Below are 23,608 nucleotides of genomic sequence, written 5' to 3'. Positions count from 1 at the left end.
TGGTTTTGTCACCAGCGAAGTCCCAGATATTTTCTTACCACATTTCAGTTGTTGCAGCTCATAAAATACCATGTACAGCGATCACCACTTGAAAATTAGGATAGTTATATATTAAGGTAGTTGTTTATTTAATGCAGTCCCATTTATTGCACATTGATATAGATATAAGGTAGTTGTTTATTTAATGCAGTCCCATTATAATGTAGTTGTTTATTTAATGCAGTCCCATTATTTGATATAAGGTAGTTGTTTATTTAATGCAGTCCCATTTATTGCACATTGATATAGTTGATTATTTAATGCAGTCCCATTTATTGCATATTAATAAATTCAGAACTGCATTTACTGCATTTATTAGGGTAGATAGTTATTAAATGTATTGATAAGAAAACACACATTCTTGCAAGAAATGCATAACCACAATCTAATTATAAGAAACACCATATGAACCCAAATTAAGGGACATTCAAGAAATAACTGACCATTATTCTTCTAAAGTGTCACCATCATGTAAGGCTAAGGAGACACAACAGCTACATAATAATGGGACCCTGAATTGGATCCTGGAACAGTAAAAGGACATTAATGGAAAAACCAGTGAAGTCCAAATAAGTGTACAATTGAATTTAAAAAACAGTACCAATGTTAATTTTTTAGATTTGGTAAATGTGTCATTGCTATCTAAGATGTGGACATTAGGGGAATCTGGGTGAAGGGTGCACTGAAACAATCTATACTATTTTTGCAACATTTCTATATTTAATTTTTTTTCAAAAAATGTTAAGAAGAATTACATTTGGGAACTGAAGAAAAAATAAAGGAAAGAAAAACATTTATTACTCTATCACAATTTATTTTCATACTATTTTGATAAAAGTATTTCAAAATAATTATTTTTCCTTTGAAACCCTCTGTATTTTAAGTTTTAAAAATATTACCCTGAAACAAGGCCCATTGGCTTTCTCAGGCTGCCAAAGGGATCATAGCACAAAAGAGAAAAAGAATCACTGATTTATGGCAATTGAAAGTGGCAAATACCAAATTACAAAGTGACTGGATTGAAATCTATGAGAAACAAGTAGCCACTCTTCATTTTGGCTTTAGCTTTGAATGAGTTGACCTGAATCCAAGGCCTCTTCTTTGGCATCCTTGAGTTCCTCTCTTCAGATGAGCTGTGGAGGGAAGGTGACTTAGGATGACAGGCTAGACCAACACCCTGAAAGCTTCTGGCCATGAGCCACATACCCCATTCGCTGGACACACTTCCTGCTCCTCTCCCAGAAGAGCACCACAGAAGGCTCATTTTCTCTATCATCGCACATTTGTTTTGAGCTTGGGTCAGGGTTTAAATTATTAATCACACTTCCTGGGATATTTGTTTCTCAGATCAGTTTCTAAACCACTTTAAAATGCACACACAGGCTATGTCCTCCTGCAATGCTGTGCAAAATCAAACTTGTGGATGTGACTGCCCACCTCTGCGGTGTTGGCGATAGAGCCAATTCAACAGAGAAGAAACTAATTGGGAGCAACACGTTAAGATGCTTTTAAAAATGAATATTTACCCAAATGGCTGCATAACACAAGAGGGGAAAAAGCAGTGCCAATAAAAAAGGGTAGGATGAGGAATCTGACTGCGTGAGCTGATCTACTCTAAAGATGACCACAAGGTCAGTTCCCCAACAAGGGATGGGCCTCCGGGCACCAAACCCACCTTCCTTTTCTCTCCTCCTGTGACCTAAAGAGAACGTAGAGCCCTTCCTGGAATAAGCTCCTGCGGCTCCAAATGGAAACATGAGTCTGCTCTATGCAGTATTAAAACAGCTGTTTAGAAAGAATCTAATACAATTAAATGAAAAAGTACAGGCTGCTTGGCTCCCAGTAGTGAATCATGGTTTGGTCAACATGTACAGAAGTAGAACAACAATAAATCACTGCTTTCAGGTGACACGGAGGTTCCCAACCCCTCCCCACTTAGAAAAACACCTCCATTCAAACTTCTAGAGCAGACACACCACAGAAATTTGCCTAGGTTTGGCCAATGAACAGTTTTGATGCTGCAGCTGTAAGGATCACTACTCTCTGTGAGAACTGGCAATGGTGATATAAGTTCAGAACTGAGAGTGGCGGGAGGGAAGTCTTAAAAGCAGAACTAAAGATAAATGTTTAATGAGGGTTTGGAAACACTTCATTTGGAATCTTGAGGGTGGTATTTGGAGGAGTGCCTGGTGATTTTATTTGGTCTTAAAAAGGACTTAGGGGTTTTCTAGGCCCTCTGCAACTTCACATGCTGTGGGGCCTTATAACCTAGCTATGTGCTCTCTGTTGAGCAGAATTACAGTCAAGGTAATTGTATCTTGCATTTCCTCCAAGGAACTCCTGAACTACTGAATGGGAAGTGAGAGCATCACCTATGATGTGCTAGACATTGTTTTAAATGCTTTACAGGTATCATCTCCCTTAATCCTCACTAAATTCTCAGGAGCTGTGTACTACTGGTTGAATTTTACAGAAATACATGATTTTTTGTGTGAAATAGGGTTCTGTATTCAGCACCAAGACACAGTTTCCTGGACCCCTGTCTTCAAGAACTTGGCATTCCAAGTCCTGATCTGGTTAAAAATTGTGAATTTCTTTTAAAAGTAATCCATGTTACTTTGTCTTAAAAAATAATCAGATAGATATCTTCAGAGATGAGGTGCCATAAAACTCGCATTATGTCTAAATGCTTATGAAGGTTTTTTAGTTGTGCAAATTTGTTGTGAATAATCTTTTAGATGAAATGTTACAGAAGCAGTACTAATGAAGCTGCCAGTTTAAGACAGTGTGGGTAAAAATATTTCCAGGCTAGACAGGAAGATTTTAATTTAGAAAGAAGACATCTCTGAATTAAAAACAAGGGCCATGAACTTAAAAAATGGTGTCATTTCTGAAAAGCTGGTGCTGGTCAAGTGTCATTGTAGTGGGATGGAAGATGCAGCACCTCATTAAGAATTCCCCCCAACTTGAAAGCCAACAGAAGGTGATGGATACATGGGAAGTCCAGCGAAGGACATCAGGCACTGGCACTGTTCTAGGAAGACTTTGGGGGCAAGCGCAGGGTTAAAAACAAGGACCTTCTAACCCAAGGTCATCATCAGGTCTAAAGGCATCAAGGCAAAGAGTTTCATGATGTTTAATTAGTTAATATATGTAAGGACCTTGGCATAGTTTCTGACATATCATAAGTGCTCAATAAATGGTAAGAATCACTATTGTTATGCCTCCCAGCCTGGGTTCCCCACTATTAGCTAGTTGGAATGAATGTGGCAAAAGGAACAGAACAAACTCACAAGAGTTAGATTGATACACAAATGGACATAATGTCAAAATGTGTCAATTCCACAGGAGTCAGGTTAGTACAAAATGTGTATAAAATCATCAGTATATCTTCTCATTAAGTATTTTATTTACTACTTATTATAGTAAGTGGGGAAAATATCCAAATAAAAGAAATTTCAGGGGACACACACAGACTTTTCTCCCCCAAGGTTTAACCTTCCTCAACATACATTTAGGAGAACATAATACTTGCAGTTAGAGAGACATCTAGTACCCACTGCCCTCAAGGAAATTGTAATTTAAGATTAAATCCCTACTCAGTGAAGACAGGAAATGCTTTCTTCAAAATACTTGCACAAATTAGGTTTATCTTTACATTTTTCTTCTCTAGATAGTTCCTGTTTTCTTTAGGATCATTTAGTAATTTTTATTCACGTTTGTGGAATAAGATACTTATTCATTTATTATTGCTGAAAAATAAATTTCACAGAAAAGGGTAGACTGACAAAACCTTCATGCATGCCTAAAAGACTGGCCAATTGGTTCTGACCCCCATTGATTCAAATCAGTGATACAAGCTCCTTATTCAATAAACATTTATTGTGCAACTACCATGTTTTAGGCACTTGGCAGATGCCCAAGTTTATATTAAATAAATTCATATGCTTTTCTCCTGCTCCTCCGTCTATCTGTTTTTGTCACTTTAATTTCAGACCCAGCCAGGCACATTAAGAGGGTCTAGGACAACTTTTTCCTCCCCTTCATAAGGGCCAAGATTCAGGAGCCCCAAATGGTGCTTGGTCCAAGCTTATGTTCATTTTCTCTCACAGAAGGAGAAAAGCATGCATGATGGCAGCTCCCAAGTTTTCTATATTTCAGCATCACTGAGAGATTTAGAATGCCCCCTTTTTCTCCCTCTTGGAGGATTCATTGGGCCAACCAAAGACCCAAAGGAATAACATGGTAGTCCAAAGTTGCCATTGGTATGATGAGGTTGCTAAGAGACAGGAGGTGGCAGGGAAGATGGCACCCTAGATGTCTATGGCTCTTATTTTCATCTTCATCAACATCTCAGCACAGAATCTTAGGCAAACACATTATTGAGTTTACTGAGTATTAAATTATTCTGGACTCTCAAACAGTCGCCGATTGACTTCTGTTTTAATGTTAAGTTCTTTCGCCAAAAAGACCCCAAGCTCATTTGCTTCCACTTGACTTATTTATCCTACTTCTTGTGTTGATTTCTTCGCCATGTCTTCCCTGCCACAGACCTCCTTGTTGCCCTAATTCAAGCTGCCCTACCTTTCCTTCTGTAAGGATACATCATTAGCGCATACCTTTTACTTCTTTCTCACTTCCTGCTTATACCTCCTAACTAGCACCTTTTCTATAATTTATGAAGCCAGAACATAATGCTGACAGGCAGTAAGCTGCCCATTAATTAGATATTTTATTCTATATTCTTTGTTTCCCCACCAGATGTAGGTCCCTATTAGCAGTGACCTTGTCTTATATTTTTCTTCTGCTATACCCTATATCATAATGTCAAGTATTCCAGTTAGGTTTGCATAAAATACCATCCTGAATCTTAGTAACTTTTAAAATAACAGCCACTTGTTAGGTCATGCTTCTGGGAATTGACAACGTGGGCTAAGCTCAGCTGGGCTTACTTATGGATCTCTGGTCAGTTTCTTGTCATCTAGGCAGCTCTGACGGGTCATTGACTGGGGTGAGGGAGTGACTGGGCTGCATGTTATTCATCAGCCAGCACACTAGCCAGCACTCCTTAGGGCCTCATTTACATACTGGTAGCAGATTTCCAAGAACAGTGAGAGAGGAAAGGCCCAATGCACAGTTACTTTTCAGTCTCCGGTTGTGTTTTTAATATGGATGCCCTAATAAAATCCTCATTCCATTTATAATGTGAGAGTGAAATATTTAAATTTTTTCCTCTAGTCAATTAAACATTCCCATTGCTATTGGATCCTGCTGCATACCAAGCAGTTGGTTTACAACATTTCTCTTCTTGCTTATGGTCTGTGGATCGGCTCTGTCTCAGCTAGACATGTGTCCAGGCACCAGTTGGGTTGATGTCTACTTCATACATTATCCTTGACTGGAAGCCACTGGAGTTATGTACTTTTCGTGGAGGTTCACGGGAGTATGAGAGGTAAGCCAAATTTCTTACACATGTGTAGAGTCTCTTTTCAAATGGCATTTGTGAATATCCCAGTGGCCCAAGTAAGTCAGGTCCAAAACCTGCCTTCAGCCCATCATGAAGCCATGGCAATGTTGGGTACATTTATTTCTATAACCAGAGGAAGTGAAGAATTGAGAACAATTATCCTACCCACCACATCTGTCTCAAGCTCAAATCAACATCCTTATGAGCTTCTTAATCACACCTGCTCTTTTAGCCTCTTCTAAAGCCCTGTGGCATTGCCTGGCTGGGTCTACCTACTAAAACCTATTCTCACTTATCATGGCATTTCCTGTAGGTAAAATGTCTACAGTGGATGTTTTTGGTGCCTGGCCATGCAACCATTCCCCAGCTGCTGTGAGTTTTAGCTTCTAATGTCTCAGAACTGCCCTTCTCCAGAGAGCTGTCTTCTACTGTTGGGATTTCCCCCCGCCCCACCCCCACCCCCCCCACCCCCCACCCCCCACCCCCCACCCCGCTGCCTCAGGATGGGGAAACTCAGAGACATGACTGATTCTGCAATGTAAAAAGCCCAGCTCCCTTGCCTCAAGGTGAGGACAATTTGGCAATGTAATTTATGCCCCAGAACACCCCTGTGAATCACAACAAGGCAAAATTTTGTTGGAGACCACAAAGTTACTTATTTCTTTCACTCTCCTGCTTCTCTTATTCCCTTCCAGTTTTCTCCTAGGAGAATGTTCCAAAAAAAACCCAAATGCACCCAAGTCTTTTCCTCAGGCTCTACTTCATGGAATCTGACCTAAGATAATGCCTACTTTTTGGCATCTCTTTTAGTGCCTTTGCAGTACTGTGCACATTTTCCAAACTGTAACTATGCACAGGATGAATCAAAACAGAATTTTCCTTGCTCAGGAAACATGCCAGAAGCTTCCTCAAAGCCCCAGTCATCTGCACCAGTATCCACTTTATATTTCTTCTTTTTGAACACATGGCCGCTGTGGTCCCTTATTCAATATCTTATATGATCCCCATATGGAGATTGCATCTCCCTCATTCAGCACTTACTAGAAAGAATTGTGTTTACTCTGGTAGGTTTGACTTAGTGAGCCCCTGAGGGTTTCTACTGACCACTGTCCCTTTTCTTTCCACACAGATGTTAGCCTGGGGGTCCAGGAGAGTGGATACTGATGTTCAGGGAGAGGGTAGAGCTAAGTGAGCATGGATTTTGGAGATGACACATCTGTGTTCAAATCATGGTTCTGCCATTTACAAGCTGTTATTTTGGCCAAGTTAGTTAATATCTTAAAGCCTCAGTTCAGCTTCTATAAATCAAAGACAATGTATTTGAAGGGCAATGGTATTCTCCTTTGTACCCAGAAAAAAAATGTGTGGTTACAGCTGCAGTTTTGTACAAGAATATGAGTTTCTTTATAGCAGCACCCTGAACCTTAAGTTTGCTCCAGGGAGAGCAAATGGGACAATGCAGGCTATCAGGCAGCACTGAGCCTGGAGCATCATGCTGATGGCTTTCATTCTTTAAGTGTTGGCTATATGTCAGCCACTATGACCAACCTTTCACATTTGTTGTCAACAACCTCTCACCTCCTTGTGCCTGTTGGCAATTGATCAACCAAGTGATCTTGAAAATGTTTGCAGCTCTAGACACCCATAGGGAGAAAGTAGAGGAACTGGACTACAAAATGTCAAAGTGTATGGCCTAGAACGGGATGATATGAAAAAGCTTGCCCACTGCACTCAGTGAGTGCTGACTTAGAGCTAAGAGCTCACAGGGTCTTGGCCCCAGTCATGCATCCTATGGTCCTTTTTTGCTTGCTTTGTGTAGGAGCAGGTCTTCATCATCTTTTTAAGACCCACACATCCCCTTGGTTCTTTTAAATGTATATAACGCTCTCATTTCTTTTGACCTCAGTGCATCTAAAGCCATCTTTCAGCCTTGCCTTTGTGTTCAGACGTATGCCTCTCCCCACAGAAAGTGCCTGAACTTTGGAAGCTCTAACCCTGGTTTGGAGGAAAAGAGACCAAAAACACAAAAATATCCTCCTCATCTTCATACCCAGGAAAAGATATGGTTACAGTTTCCTACAAGGCTGGGAGCTGCCGATTGCACAGCGCTTATTAGCAGTGTCCTGGATCTGAAATGAGAGCTCTGCGGGGTTTTTCCATATCCATGACTTCTTTTGGCACGGAACACAGCTGTGTAAATCTTCAGCTGCTAAATTCTGCTTTGCAATTCCCCAGGCTGTTCATTTATTATTAATTACAACCATTATTTATATAGAACTGGAGAGTTTTACGTCAAGGTTGAGGCCCAGCTAGAACATAAAGCTGTGTGGGGGCCAGCTCAGAGGCAAAAGAGTAGCAGTTGCCTGTCTCCCCCGTCTCTTCCCTTTCCCACCAAGGGTGGAGGTGGAGAAAGGAGGGATGAACAGGTACAGACAAGAAGCAGAGGGAGGAGAAGACCTTGCAAGAGCTTTTATGCTTGGACAAGTTTCCCTTTGAAGCAGAGGGAGCAGCTGGAGGAGGAAGAGGGGGTATTATGTTCTGAAATTTTATGGTCAGAAAGACAGATGATTTTACACACATATTTGTTTGTTTGTTTGTTTGTTTGTTTGTTTGTTTATTCAACAGCTACTCATTGAGGGTCGATTATGTGATGTTAGATTTAGGGAGTGCAGAGGTGCACAAAACAGACATGGTCCATACTCTCTTGGAATTTGCCTGCTGGTTGCATTAAAGGACAAAAATGAGACTAGACAGAGCAGGGCTCTGGTGTTGGGGTAGGAGAGGGTGGCAGAGTGGGGTTGCCCCTGGGGGGATAATGAGAGTGACATGAGGAGTCAGGAGCAAAAGCAGCATGAACCACCTCAGCAGGGTAGTTTTCTAGGCCTAGATTTGTTTAACTATCTCTTGGAAGATGAACTCTCAGGCTACTACTCCAACATCAGTAGAAGATGGTGTCAGTAGTTATTTAGCAAGCACTAATCAGGCTTTCTACATGCCAAATACCATTGTTTTATACATATGCTCATTTAATTGTCAAAATAGCTTCTCAAGACAGAGTCTATTATTGTTCTCATTTATAGATGAGGAAACCTGGGCACAGAAGTTAGGCAGTCTGTTTCCAGAGTTATCCTTTAACCACAGTATGCTGTGGTCCGAAGATGCCCTTTGCCTCATATCACAGTTGATGAGCATTCATTTTCCCCAAAACAATGTATTGAACACTGACTCTAAGAACACAAGCACAAAACATGGATGGTGGTATCAGGATTTGAGGAGATGGGCAAATAGGAAGTAACTGTCTAATGGGATTTCTTTTAGGGTGATGAAAATGATTTAGAACTAGATGGTTACACAGTGTTGTGAATGTACTAAACGCCACTGAATTGTTCATTTTGAAATGGTTAATTTGATGTTATGTGAATTTTACCACAATTATAAAAAATGATTGGCATGAGAAGAGAGGTCTGGAGGAGCAGAGAGGTGAGTAACCCTCATTCTAATGCAGGGGGAGTTGGATTCTGCTGGAATCTTGCACATATCTTACATATTGCTATCGGAACCCAGAGGAGGCAGGGATTTGTTCAGCCTCAGTGGTCAGGGAATCTTTTGCTAACGGGTTTTAATTGAGCTAAGCCTCAGCAAAGATCACAAACCAGGAGACTTCGGGAGCCAGGAATGTAAACGTGTTTTCAGCAGAAAGGCAAGGGATGTGGTACAGACCAAAGTGTCCATGCCCCTCCAAGAGCTATTCAAAATGTAAAATGTTAAACATTGTGATGCCCAAAGAATTGCACCTGTTAGCTTAGTGTGGGCACTTTGGTGGTGTATTTCCACTCCTGACCTTAAAGGATGAGGAGGATTTTAATGAGGAAAGATACTGTCTTAGTGAACGTCTTAGTTTGAGTGACCCCAGAAACAGATCCTGAGAACAGTACTCTGACACTGGTCATCTCCAGAGGCAATGGGGACCTTGACCCTCTTATCAAACACTCATCTCAGAATCATGTCAGTTGAAGGCGGAGGGAGCTGAGGCCACACACCTGTTGCCATCAGCCATTGGTTCCCACTTTCAGCCTGCTGCATGGCCAAAATGTCAGAGACTGGTAGTACTATCTGCTGGGCACACAGAGATGGTAAGGGCACCAATAGCCATTGCTGCAGGAGGTGTCCTTGCTGCAGGAGGAACTAGAAGTAGCCAAGCAAAAGCAGGGAGTACATGGCTTGTCAGAACGCCAGGATCTGGGGCACCTGAAGGAGACCTAGCCAATTGGATGCTCCTCACACCTTGAATCTTGTCGAGAATTAATTTGTGCTGTGTGTTCGGTGGCATCCTAACCAGCCTGCTTCCCACCATCCAGCCTTCCCTGAACTCTTCTGCTGCCTAAGTGAGTCTGGTTTTCCCTGTGATTTGGGGAGTTGCTGATATTCTTCCACTAAAGTTGCTTCTTTGTAATTTTAACTGCCTCTCTATTCTTTGTGACCCCACTGGTACTGGTATAGGATAGGGTAGCATGCAAATGCTTAATCCTATCTAATAAAAGAGAAACATGCAAATTGATCATACCTCCACTATGCCCACAAGCCACGCCCACCAGCCAATCAGGAGTGAGTATGCAAATTAACCCAACCAATATGGCGGTTAATTTGCATATCCAGATGCAGAGCGAAGACTGAAGACAGCATAGAAGGAAGCCAAGCGCTGCAGAAGGGAGCAAAACTGCAGAGAAGCAAGCAAGTGGGGTGGCGGAGAAGGAAGGGAAGCAGGTGGAGCAGCAGAGATAGGAGAGAAGCAGGCAGGGCAGCAGAGACCATTTCAGGAAGCCCTATTCTTGCAGGAATCTTCCTGCAATGGGCCTCTAGTTTAGGATATTAAGGCATAAATACAAGAAGTGGTCATGGCATAACAGTGATGATATAATACCTGGCAATAATGTTGGATGAGGTCTAAAGATGGAGTATGAAAATTTGACAGATGAAGGAAACAGATGCTTTGTACTAAAAACCAGGATGTTATCTAGGGAGAATTCTTAGGTAGAAAGGGACTTAAGCTCTGAAGCAAACCACAGGAAGCATTATGGGGAAGACTTACCTTTAATCAAGATTATTCATGCCCAACATCATGAGAAACACTGCCATCAATTTCCCTGGGTTGACTCTGAGGAAGTGTTGGCCCAACTTCCCCAGTTTCCCCAGAGGTCTCACTTTGTCTTGCTGGCAGCTTTACCTTCCTTGTTCGTGCTTTGTAACTAACGGGTAAATTGGTTTTGCGCACTATTTCCTCATCCAGGTGCTATGTAGTTATCATTTTATCTTCTTCTAGTTTAGACAGTGCTGAGAAGCTGATTAGAGATTGGCAATGTGACTGAAACCTAGCAACCACCTTTTAGATGATGCATAAAATGCCACCTTTGTCGTCTTAGGGTTCAACATCAGAAGTGCAAATGGTTACCCAGAGAGATAGTGCAGGTACTTTTGTCATTATCATTTTTACATTCGTCTGAGTGATATTTAGGTGCTGAACAAAAGTAGATGCTGATTACAGATTACAGGTGGGTACTTTGATGAGAGGTTACAGAGGAAAGCTCTGGGGAGAGGAGAGACAGAACAGTGAATTGAGAGGAACCCTGGGCTTGGAGTGAGGGGGTGAGGGCTTCTTTTTAGCTCTGCTACTGAGAAGATAATTGAGGAAGTCACTGCACCTCTCTGAACCTCAGTTTCTGTCATTGGTGAATTGTGTGGGTCAGATTCAGAATTAGTTCCAGGAAGTAGACACATAAATCATGAATATTAAATGGAGCTGGACACCAAGGGAAAGCTTAAAAAACCAGTTTTTTTTAAATATGGTCCCTTATATTATGAAAAAGCAATAGACATTCTAATTCTAATAAACCCAATCTGTTCACCTATTGCAATTGTGAAGTTCTTTTTTCTATTCTCAGGAATCACTTAAAGTGAGCAACATAAGAAATGTAAAGGAAGGGCATTTAAAATTAAAGGCAGACATCTACAGATGACCCAACTTTGTTCTAACGTTAACTTAGTACTATAAATATTTGGAAAATGTTGGTGCGTTGCCATATTGAATATTCCTTCTCCTCCTGTGTTCACTTGCCCGCCTCTGGAGTGGAACCTCACAACCTAGTACGTACCAAGCACTCTAAAACAGACTCAGGGAGCCATGTATCAGGTGTTAAAAGGAGACATGTGCCTCCCTGATCCCATTTTAGCAGATGAGTTAAGTCTCCTCAACAGCACTAATCCGCAGCCTGTAGGATGCAGAACCCAATGGCAGTGATCAGTCACTCTGTTGCATCCACGCCTCCCTCTCAGCTACATACTTTATGGGCTCAGATCTGGTGCTGTCAGGATGGGAACTTCATTTGGCTACTGTTTTTGCATCTATAGGTTTCCTGCTTTCTTTTGACTCCTTTGCCTTCTGTGATTGGCTGTCATAGGATGAATAAATGGGAGATGATGTTTATGATGACACCCACCAGCAGACCCCTGTGGAGGAATTATTCTGTGTAATAACCTACTCTGATTGAGAACACTTCAGAAACAATTTAAAGCTTTTCCCCAAAAAACCTGGAAATTATGTTTTTCAAAATCCCTCAGAGGTTTAAATAAATAGCCTCTAAATCTGAACAATCTTGAGTTTGCTATGGGTCCTGACTTTTAGAAATATAAATTGTTATCCTAAGGCCATAGTAAGCATCTCTCCATTCCCCTGGAAAACAGAGCAAGGAGAAATTAATGCACATTTTAGCAAGGAGTATATTTTAATCATTTAGGGGAAAAACCTTGGAAATATAAAAGTACAAGTTGGGTTAAGTCATAATACATGTTCTAAATGAGTAATCCAAATACTTCCTGTCATAGCAGAAGCATGAGCAGGGGCTCACTTATCATTGGGATTATTTGCTAAAAGAATTATCTTCACTGCAGAGAGGGCTCTTTATACTTATGACATATATGGCATTATAGGCAGATGTGACTAAGACGCAATTTATGTCTATGGATTCAAAAGCGGGATTCCTGACTTGAAATTATTATTTAGTGTTTGTAAGTTATCTTTCTTGGAGCTTATGAGAGAGGGCCTACTGGTGTTCATCTTGGGATCTTTTTTTTTGTATGTTAGGAGATACTTAATGCCCAAGTATTCTTTGTTCAATAGATCAGCACTTCTCAAATTTTCAGGCGCACATAAATCCCCTTGGAACCTAGGGGATTGTTGAAACGTAGGTTCTGATTTGCAGGCCTGGGGTGGAGCCTGAGATGCTGCTTTTCTAACAAGCTGCCTCTGAAACCACTCCTTGATGCACAGGCAGCGGATAGCTTGCATGTCAGGGAACTCTGGCCTATTTTAGGACAACTCCACAAGTTGTACAAATTAAAATTCTCCTTATATTATAAAATTAGCTCTTACCCAGCCGGCGTGGCTCAGTGGTTGAGCCTTAACCTATGAACCAGGAGGTCACAATTCTATTCCAAGTCAGGGCATATGCCAGGAGGCAACGAATCAATGATTCTCCCTCATCGTTGATGTTTCTCTCTCTCTCCCTCTCCCTTCTTCTCTGAAATCAATAAAAATATTTTTAATTAATAAATAAAATTAGCTCTTTTTTTTCTCTTTAAAATAATAGAAGCTAATTGGAAATAATTAAGAAATGTATTTACAAAAGCAACAAAGACCATATCATTCATATGTAACCACTGTTACCATTATAATATTTGTCAATGAGTTTCAACCCTCACTCAGCATCAAAGTTGTCCGGGAATTTTTCATATACCACAGGCACTGAGATCCACCTCTCACAGATTCGGCTTTCATTGATCGGAAGGTGGATGTAGGCACTGGAGTTTATAAAAGTTCCCAAGTGATCCTGATGTGCAGTCAAGGTTTAGAGTCATATGTTGCATCCAGCTCAGGTGTTTATAGTTACATAGCCATGGGAAAAACATACTTTTTTATTTTTAAAGAAAAACGTAATACAGTCTTCATAGATCTCCATCAGCTTTTCTAGTAACTGAAACTATTCCTTTGGAGAGATACACAATCATTTAGTTGACCAATCTTCTTTTATTGGCTTTTATCTTATTTCCAATTTTTTTTAAATTATAAAGAGCATTGAGGTAAATATCATTATACCTACATATCTAAGCACAATCCTTAGGATAAATTTCTAGCAGTGGAGCTACTAGGGCAATGAGATAAAATTTCCAGACATGTTCTGAAATTACCCTATAGGAAGTTGTACCAATTTAGGCTCACACAAGCTATTTTTGAGTACCAATTTATGTTCCTACAAGCTATTACTGAGTGAGCCCATGATCCCATACCTTGGTGTTAGTTTTTTAAAATTGGTCATATAGGTAAAAAATATTGGATCTGTATTTATGTGTTTAGTAGTGAAATTGGGCATCTTTTCATATATTTATTGGCCATTTCTACTTTTTCTATAAATTGCCTTTTCATATCCACAGTTCGGAGATACTGGTATTTTAACTAACATATATAAAAGATAACTCTGCAGTGTTCAACAGTTTCTCAGAGTGTCCCCAGCAGGAAGGAACCCCAATTTCCACAAGATCTACTTCGGGGGGATTCCAAACTAAGGTCCTTGGGAATGTTAATCTCCTCAGGTGTCAGTTGCACTGTTCTGACTTTATATGCACTGCACACTGGTGGTAGCAGGCCGGTTAGTGTGCCAAATCTCAAGAAGTCTGAGAGAGGCAACTATTCAGGGAACCAAAGGAATGCAGAAGACACTGTTCATGAAATGCTAGAGTGCAACAAACAGCATTCCTAAGGTCTAAAGCGCCAAGGGCTTACTTGGAGGAGCCAGGGCTGCATGACCTAGATGTAACCTTCCACAAATATCACTCTTTGACATGGGGTAGAAATGGGACATGGAGCAGTATAATGCAGAGGTATATGCAAGGTTTGGGGAAGAGAGATGTAGGATAAATTAAGATTATTAAGGAAAGATATTGTGGATTTTGCCTCCAAAATGTGTCCCATTTCTTCACTCAACGTGTAGCTTGAGTGAAGGTCAATTCAAAGGCTGCTAGCTGGATAAGCCAGGTCTCTCCCTCACATTGGTGGGTTGGGCATAGGTATAAATGGAGACTCCCCCTTCTATCTCCACCCTGGGCTCTGTCCCATGTCATGAGGGCTGATTGCCCACATGTCCAACCTCTATTCAGCAGATTGCTGATGATTTATTTTTTGGAGCTAAAGTCTTGGCAATTGAAAAGTGTCAATGCAAAGCAATGCTAGGATTACAGCAAGAAAGCAACTAACAACCTTATCAACTTATGGAAAACTCTGTCAAATGATCTCTTGGGTATTGGGAAACTTTGCAACTGGTGCTAACTGTGTAGATGTAATCTCTCTGACAGAGACCACCTTTGGATTAATTCGCTTTTTAAGTATTCTTTTAGCAAAGAATACCTATTCTATTTCCTGGTTTCTTCTCAATGGTTTAAGAATTAATTACAAATCTTCCACCAGGTTTAATAGCAGGTCCTCTCTGCAGATATATCTACTGGAAACGTATTATTTTAAATGCAGTGCCAAGAGTGGTCCATCTACTAACTGTCTATGCTGATCACACAGGCTGTGTACCATCAGAGGTTTGTACTAAGGGACAACTGGCCACTTGTCACAATCTGTCTTCAAGTTAGTAGTAGATGGGAACAGATCATCAATTATAGGAATTCAAGAACCAGGTATATCCCACTTGGTGGTGGTGGGGAGGTTACATGTAAATAATCAAAGTGGACCAAGTAGGTGAGCATGGGCAACAGAAATTCAGACATAGACCCTGGTCTGGGCAACCAAGAGAAGAGGTCATTTGATGAAGTTGTAGGTGTGGGATTGAGGGTATTCAGTTTTGTGAAAAAGCCAAGAGCCCAGTTAATGGCTCCATGAGGTATGACAAGATAGAAAATTTAACTTCAGAAGAATTAAGAGCATATACTAATAGCTCAATCTACCACATTGGGCCCCAAGTACCTCATTCCTCAACACACACACACACACACACACACACACACACACACACACACTACACACCTCCAGTATCTGAGATTTTACTAACACAGTAACTTCTTTGGACTAAGACATTATTTCTGATATAACTTGTTGAAATGCAAATATCTTACCTGGATGTTAACAAATGAAGCCTTTAGTTGTTAAAAATGAAAGGAAAGTAATATTTTATTTATCCTGATCTGAACTACATAAAACTCAATTAGGGAGCTTGTTTTGTTTTGTTTTTTAAATTTTTATTGTTGAAAGTATCACATAAGTCCTCCTTTTCCCCCCATAAACCTCTTCCAACCAGCTCCCATCCTCCACCCTCCCAGGCCCTCACCACCCCATTGTCTGTGTCATGGGTTATATATGCATGCAAGTTCATTGGTTGGGGAGCTCTTGTTATCCCCACATATTTTATGAGGAAACTGTAGATTAGCAAAAACATAATTAAATATTGCTAAAGGTTTTACTGTAGTCATCTGGGATTTAAATCGAGATGACAGTAAATCCCTTGTACTTTCCACCATTGTGTGCTGCCTCTGTTAGAGAAATCGAGGACAGGGCTGTCTTTAGAAAGCGATTTTGATGAGGAGTGAGAATAGACCAAACCAGGGAGCCCCTCATTGTGGATGGTGGAATCTGCAGTAGGTCCAGGCCCCTGATGGGGGAGCAAGGTGCCAAGGGCAAAACAAGCCTACCTCACAATGTGATCTATGGCTGTTCCTACTGCCAAGTTTGTTCATCTCACAGAATTGCCAGGCATTGCTCTTCTTCCAAGGCATTGCATAGCAGCTATGTAAAGTCCCTTCGACCCTCATTGCTGTTCTGATGATTTGCACTTTCCCCAACATTCCAGAACCCAGGACCCTTCCTTCCCAGATTGCTCTGAGGCAGAGATAGTGTCCCCCATTAGGCTTTATAAACATCATCAGCAGCTTCCTGGGCCTACAGTCTGAATGCATAGAAGCAGCAGACAGCATCTAGGAGCAGAAATTTAAAGAGCTCTTGGTTGGTTCTGGTTCTGAGATTATCATCAAAGGCTAAATAAATAATGTAATGCTCCTAATCACAGAGTCGTGCGGATAGCAATTAGGCCTGCATTATAGGGATTACTCACGTCGATCTCTGTACCTGAGATCAAACTCGGCTCTAATTTGCCACTCTTATTTTAATTCCATCAATTAGAGAAATAAATTGCAAAGAAAGCTCATTTTTAAAAAGGTTTATTTTAACCTTTTATAAAGTACTTGGGCAAAAGCATAGAGAAGAGCTTTCTGAGTGACTGCTAATTTGTCAAGGTTGGGAGAAAGATGCTGTGAAAAACACTGCTCCAAACAACAATTGAACACTGCCAGCCATGGAGGAGGGTGAGGAGAAAGGGGGCGGGCAGCGGGGGGGGAGAATGGGAAAGGTTTTTTTGAAACAAAGCATTTCAGCTTAGAATGGAAATATATGCGACTACATTGAATTTATTAGAATATAATATAAAAACAAGCTATCATGAAAAGATTGCTCCTTTTAGTTCATGCATCCATTCTACTGCCAAGTATTTATTGAACACTGGCTATATACTGAGTTCTAGGAAGACAGTGACAAGCTGCATGGCTATGGTCCCTGCCTTCATGGAGCTTGTGGCTTTGTTGGAGAGACAGTCATTAGACAAGTATATACATAGATAAGTATAAAATTGCTGGCTTAAGAGAAGAGGCAGTGGATGTGAGGGCAGCTATGATGGCATGCAATAGAATGACATTAAGTTAGACCAAAAAGGCCAGAGGAATAATCCTTAAGGAGAGATGTGAATAATGGATTAGAATTTGCCAGGTGGAGGATATCATTCCAGGCAGAAGGAATGGCCTGTGAAAAGGTTGGGAGGCAGGAAAAGACATGGAAGGATCTAAAGCAGTGATTCTCAACCTTTCTAATGCCACGACCCTTTAATACAGTTCCTCATGTTGTGGTGACCCCCAACCATAAAATTATTTTCATTGCTACTTTCTAACTGTAATTTTGCTACTGTTATGAATTGTAATGTAAATGTCTGTGTTTTTCGATGGTCTTAGGCTCTACAGCAGTAGTTCTCAACCTGTCACGACCCACAGGTTGAGAACCGCTAGCAGGGTCACCTAAGACCATCAGAAAACACAGATATTTACATTAAAATTCATAACAGTAGCAAAATTACAGTTATGAAGTAGCAACAAAAATAATTTTATAGTTGGGGGTCACCACAACATGAGGAACTGTATTAAAGGGTCGCGGCATTAGAAAGGTTGAGAACCACTGATCTAAAGGAAAGTCAGACCACCTAAATAGAGTAGATGATATTTACTGAGTACTGACTTATATGATTAGGCTTCATAAAAAGCACATCTACACATTATCTCATTTAATTGAATTATCTCCATTTCACTGATTTGGCTTCATGCAATTGAAACACTTGCCTAAAGCCACAAAATCAATAAGCCTTCTATTTTAGTACCCAAGAATGCCACAAGGCACTGGGAGAAATCACCCAAATTTTCTTTTTGATGAGAGGGTTACCTGGTGAAGGAATATTGATGACACAGGTAAGCTTAATGGATACTTAGTGGCCCGGTACTGTAGGAAAGATTCAGACCATCTTTTATTCAGAGATTCTTTTAGTAGTGCACTACTTCACAGTTACCACAATTCAAGAAGAATGCTGTGTGCATCAAAAACGATGGGTTGAAAAGGGAGAAAACTGGAGAGGGCAGAGTAGACTGTTGCAATATGTAGATCTGAGAGAAGTGAGAATGCTAAGGGATGAAAATAGGGATTATGAGGAAAGCCTGGCTGGAACATGGCAACTGACTATGGATGAGGGCAGGAGATGGAAGATCAAAGGATAGTGGTAGGTGTGGGATATCTCCAAGGAGCTATCAAGTGATTGACTAAGAAAGATGAAACACAGTGAAAAGAAAGAAGTCAAAAGCATAAACCATTACATGTACATAAGGAAGGTGGGTAGGAGGTCATGGATGTGGGTGGGACATTAACCAATATAAGCCTAGGGGGTCTCCAGCCAGTATTAATGATACCACTTTGAGAGCAGACCAGGCATCCAATCCTGGATGTTCCCATCATGTAGTGTGGATCTGGCCATTCTGTTACACTTCTGGTGACAAAATAAACTTGAGACTTAGTGGATGCCCCAGGTCCAGGTGGTCCCCTGGTTGAGGTGTGGGAGCCCATAAGGGCAGTCCAATAACAGTAGGCATGCCTCTTCTGCACTCCATGACCTTGAATATTCCTCCATCATGCCACTTTGTGCCACTTTATACTGAAGCTCCTTTCTATGTGTCTGTCTTCCCAGCTAGGATGAAGTTTGCTAAGGACAAGAACTATGTCTCATAGTTTGTTTTTTCAGTGTTTGGTATGGTTCCTGGATCTTGCAGGGATAAAATTTAAAAATATGAAAATTGTGGTTTGAGATGCAGAATCTGGGCTCTAGAAGGAACCTCACTAATCCCCCATTCAGAACTTCTAGTTACACAGAAGACAAAAATCCAAGTCCCCATGGCAGGGATGAATTATCCAAGATGTCAGAGCTAGGATGAAAAATTTGGCATTTAGGACTCAGTATCTCTCTAGCCCCATAGACATTAGTATCAAAGTGTTCTTTCTAAGCTTGTATCTACCTAACTTTCATTGTGATTTCCACTATGATGTCCTAAGATCAAATTGTCTAAGGCTGAAGTTGGAAGTCCTAGAGAGAAAAGACAGGGCCAATGGCACATCCTCCCCTGGTACACTATGATGATATATTTATGCATAGGGTTATGAATTAATTATTTCTTTCTAACTAAAATGTAAACTACCTGAAGGCAAGAACCAGGTCTGGCCCTAACCGGTTTGGCTCAGTGGATAGAGCATCGGCCTGCGGACTGAAGGGTCACAGGTTTGATTCCAGTCAAGGGCATGTACCTTGGTTGTGGGCACATCCCCTGTCGGGGGTGTGCAGGAGGCAGCTGATCGATGTTTCTCTCTCATCGATGTTTCTAACTCTCTGTTCCTCTCCCTTCCTCTCTGTAAAAAAAATCAATAAAATATATATTTTTTAAAAAGAACTAGGTCTGTGTACTTGATTTTATGTCTATGGTTATACCAGTGTGCCTGGCACATGGTAGACAACCAATAAATATAATTTATATGATTGAATAAGTAAGTGAATAGCCTCCATGTTCAATTTCCAATCTAGGAACTTATCCTGTCCTAGGGAGTTACAAGATTCTCAATCTCTTTTGTACCCACTGATGTCAAGGACCCAAAGTTCCAGATAAATAGCAATTGGTTAAACCCGATACTAGGAAAACTGGTGTGCATTGTATTAATTTAGGGCTTATCATTTTTCCAGTTAGAACTAAGTAGTTCCCTTTAATCTTAGGCTTTGAGAAGTGAGAGCATGCATTATTTAAAGAGCAACAACAAAATTAAACCCTTGTAAATATTGCACATTCATTTGCAAGCAGAAGATTAATACACTAATAACGTCTTGGAAATGAAAAACAGTCCATAAAATGCAAACCTTGCTAAGAGAAATTGCCTTCCTGCTTGGAGAAGAGGCACAGGAGACTGAAGAGCAAATTATTTTTCTCAGCTCTAGGTCCTTTAGGGCATCAACGCTTCCTGAAAAGGATTATGCATTGTGGAAAGTGTTAATGTACCTTATTATTCCATTTCTCTCTGAAGAATTCTTTGGAATCAAGAAAGGTACTTAACTGTTAAGCATTACATTAGGCCACATTGTAATACCAGAAATCTCTTAGATTCATGTAACACCTATCTTCAGCAAGTTCTTTTGAAGAAATCATAGAGAATGAACAGGTTTTCCTGCTGTGCAAACCCAGTGAATCGTGTTGATTTAGGGTGTTTTTCTCCTTCAGTGGACTCACTGAACTGTGGGTAGGACCAAGGTTATGCAAGTATTGAAAGTTTCCTGCCTGTTTAGCTTTTTGTTGGTATGTTTTTAAAATATGTAAATTTACTAAGTGTGTGTGTCCAAAAAGTGGCCGAAAGATGGGAGAAAATAACTACTAGTCTTTGGTAGTTATTATTTAGTATTAGCTTGTATTACTTAGTATTTAGCTTGGTAGATGAGACAGGGACATAGGGAAGGTTGAATAGCTCTGCAAGACAAAAATGCAAAATGTCACATTGAACAGTAGTCCCTTTGAACAGTGAGTTTATGAAGGGGGAAGCTGGAGGTGCTGAGAGCTCACAGCAGAGAGTTTCCTGTGGGACCTGGTTTGTTCTTGAAGGGAAGAAATCTGATTGGCAGAAATGAGCACTGAAATTATTCCAAGAGGCATCTAAGAATGACACAATATTTGTGTTGATTATGCATTTCTTGTAAAACTTACCTATTTCAAATGTGTTTATGAGGGCAACGATCAATGTTGAAATGTAAACACCTGCATGGGTATCATCAGATAAAGGAAAGGAAATTGAAAATCAACCTACCAATGTTGTGGTACCATTCTGAGCTTTGGAGGCACCTGCTATGCAGTGTTTTTCTACTTTTAACTATTTTGTAAAATTTATAGCCATAGAGGATCCTATACTTAGAATATTGTATTGTTTTGTGGTTTTACTATCCTTTTATCTCTTAATTAGACTAGGGTCTTTTAATAAAACAATCTGTTCCAACATGAAACAGCGTAAAACAGGTCTTCCTTGATCCCTACTGATAATGTGCAGGTAGCAAAATGTACCGAATCCTGCCTTACAAAATTGAACCAACTATAGCAATTTGAACCTGTTCACAGATTTGTGCTCATTTGGCAGAACTTACAATAAGAACCCACTTCTCTGAGACTCTGTATGGTGCCTTGTATTGTAAAAGATATCACAAACTGAGTCAAGCTGATTCCTTAGAACCATGAATATTCTCTATACTGGCACATGCGGGGGAGGGGGAGCGGGGGTAAAGAGGCACTTATCTGAATGGTACCATCCAACAAAGCTGCCAAGGGGTGGGGGTGGGAGGAAATAGAATAGTTTGTTTAAATCCAATGTAGTGTATTCAACAGTTTGCATTCTCTTTGCTTGTATATATAGGGTTTCCTTAGAACGTACACATTTAGAGAGACAGTACATGTGATTACTTTTAGAGGGATTTTTCCTTCTCACGTGCAATGGGAGCAGTGACTATTCTGATGGCATTTTTGGTGTCTGTTCCACATGTCGGAGGCAGACTTCTTTGAACCAGTCTTACCCTAATGCATTCCAACTATGGTCTGCATGTCTTGTTTTACACCTCAGTACTGCCAGCATACCCATCATTTTTCTAAACCTAATAGATTATGCTGAAATCTATCAAGAAACTTCTTTAGCTTGATAAATAGCCCCTTTTCCACCTCCATACCAATTATTTCAGTTCTAATCACTTAATTCTTGGTGTGAAACAAAACATCTAAATTTGTTCCTCACAACTTTTGTCTACCTTCAGAATCCTAAAAATACCTTAAGACATGCATAAACATAAGGTTCTGAGAAGCAATTTTTATCTCTGAACCCTTAGCATTTTTAAACTTGAAAACTTCATTGTGGGAGAAATCAGATGCAAAACATTAGCCAAAGAAATGTTTTCCATATCTTGTGGTGTTTATTCAAAGTAGATTTTCTTATTTTGGTTTCAGATCACATTAATTGCAACATTTCTTTTTCTTTGAGATTCTTTTTCATCTCTTACTCTCCCCATGTATTTCCTATTAGTAGGAAGTTCTAAATGATTAATAGAATATTAACCTTTTAGGGGTGTTTTTTGTTGTTGTTGTTAATCCTCACAGGAAGATTTTTTTTTCATTGACTTTTAGAGAGAGTGGAAGAGAGAGAAGGAGGAGAGAGAGAGGAACATTGATGTGAGAGACACATTTATCATCCATCAGTTGCCTCCCACCAGCACCCCAAATGAGGTGGGAGAATCAAACCTGCAATCCAGGTACATGCCCTTGACTGGGAATTGAATGCATGATTCTTTGTTGCATGGTGATGCTCTATCCACATAGAAACATGGGCCAGGGCTTAACCTTCAAGATTTTATCAAACTCTCAGACACTGGTGTCTAACTTTGGCATTTTCGGAAAAACAGCAGGCTTTTTAGTAGGGAAAAATGTTGTAAGAATTAAATTAGAAAAAAAGATCACTGTTTTCTGATCAGGGTTTATACAACTTTCTGTGTGTTTTAGAGAAATTTATCAGTGAGCCACATAAGTGCTTAGACTGTGCACTATGAAAAGAAAGTAGCAAAAAGCATTATGACTACCTTTTGTACCTGCCTAGAAACAGTAAAGAAGGTTTCAGTCAATCTTCCTAATTCTTAAATAAAACAATGTTTTGTTTATAAAAATGTCATGTAAATAAGGATACAGACAACAATATGCCATAGTAAAAAGAAGCCTGCATTTTAGTCCCTGACTTAATAACTAGACATTTGACCTTTGATTTATCTTGTCATCTTCTGGTGGTGTGGCTTTTTCATTTGTGGAGTGAAAGACTGAATGAAGAAAATGATTTCTAAGTCTTTTTCTAGTTTTATTAAACAGTGATGCTGTATATAATTCTAAGGTGCTCACCAGTACAATGGAAGGACTAAATTCTGAGTCTGAGTTTCTCTCTCCTTGCATTATGCAAATCTAGAAACCTTTAGCATATAGACAGGGAAGGTCATATTTTATGGTATAATTACCTGCCCTACTTTTAGGGTGGCAGGAGAGTGCAGGGAGTTGGAGTATGTAAAGATGTGAGACTTTTCAAGGGCAGAGAGAGTTGGGCAAGCATGAGCATTGTAGACCTGCTGAGATTCTAAATCAATGGGTTTCAAGGTTGAGAGCATCTTCTGACGTATACAAATAGATTTCATTAATGGTTGAATAAAGTCTGTTTTGTTTTATTGTTAAAGGTTAACAGAGTTATAATAATTTCTATGAATACACCTTGTTTCTGAGAAATTATGTGTATCTCCTGGCATAAAGTTCCTAAAATCTTTGTTATTTCCTAAGTTTTTAAAAATACTAGGAGTATTTTTTGTTTGTTTG

This window comes from Cnephaeus nilssonii (assembly GCF_951640355.1).
Source record: "Cnephaeus nilssonii genome assembly, chromosome: 11".
NCBI lineage: Eukaryota > Metazoa > Chordata > Mammalia > Chiroptera > Vespertilionidae > Cnephaeus > Cnephaeus nilssonii.
The sequence above is the reverse complement of the archived record's forward strand: the minus strand, read 5'-3'. Positions refer to the sequence as shown.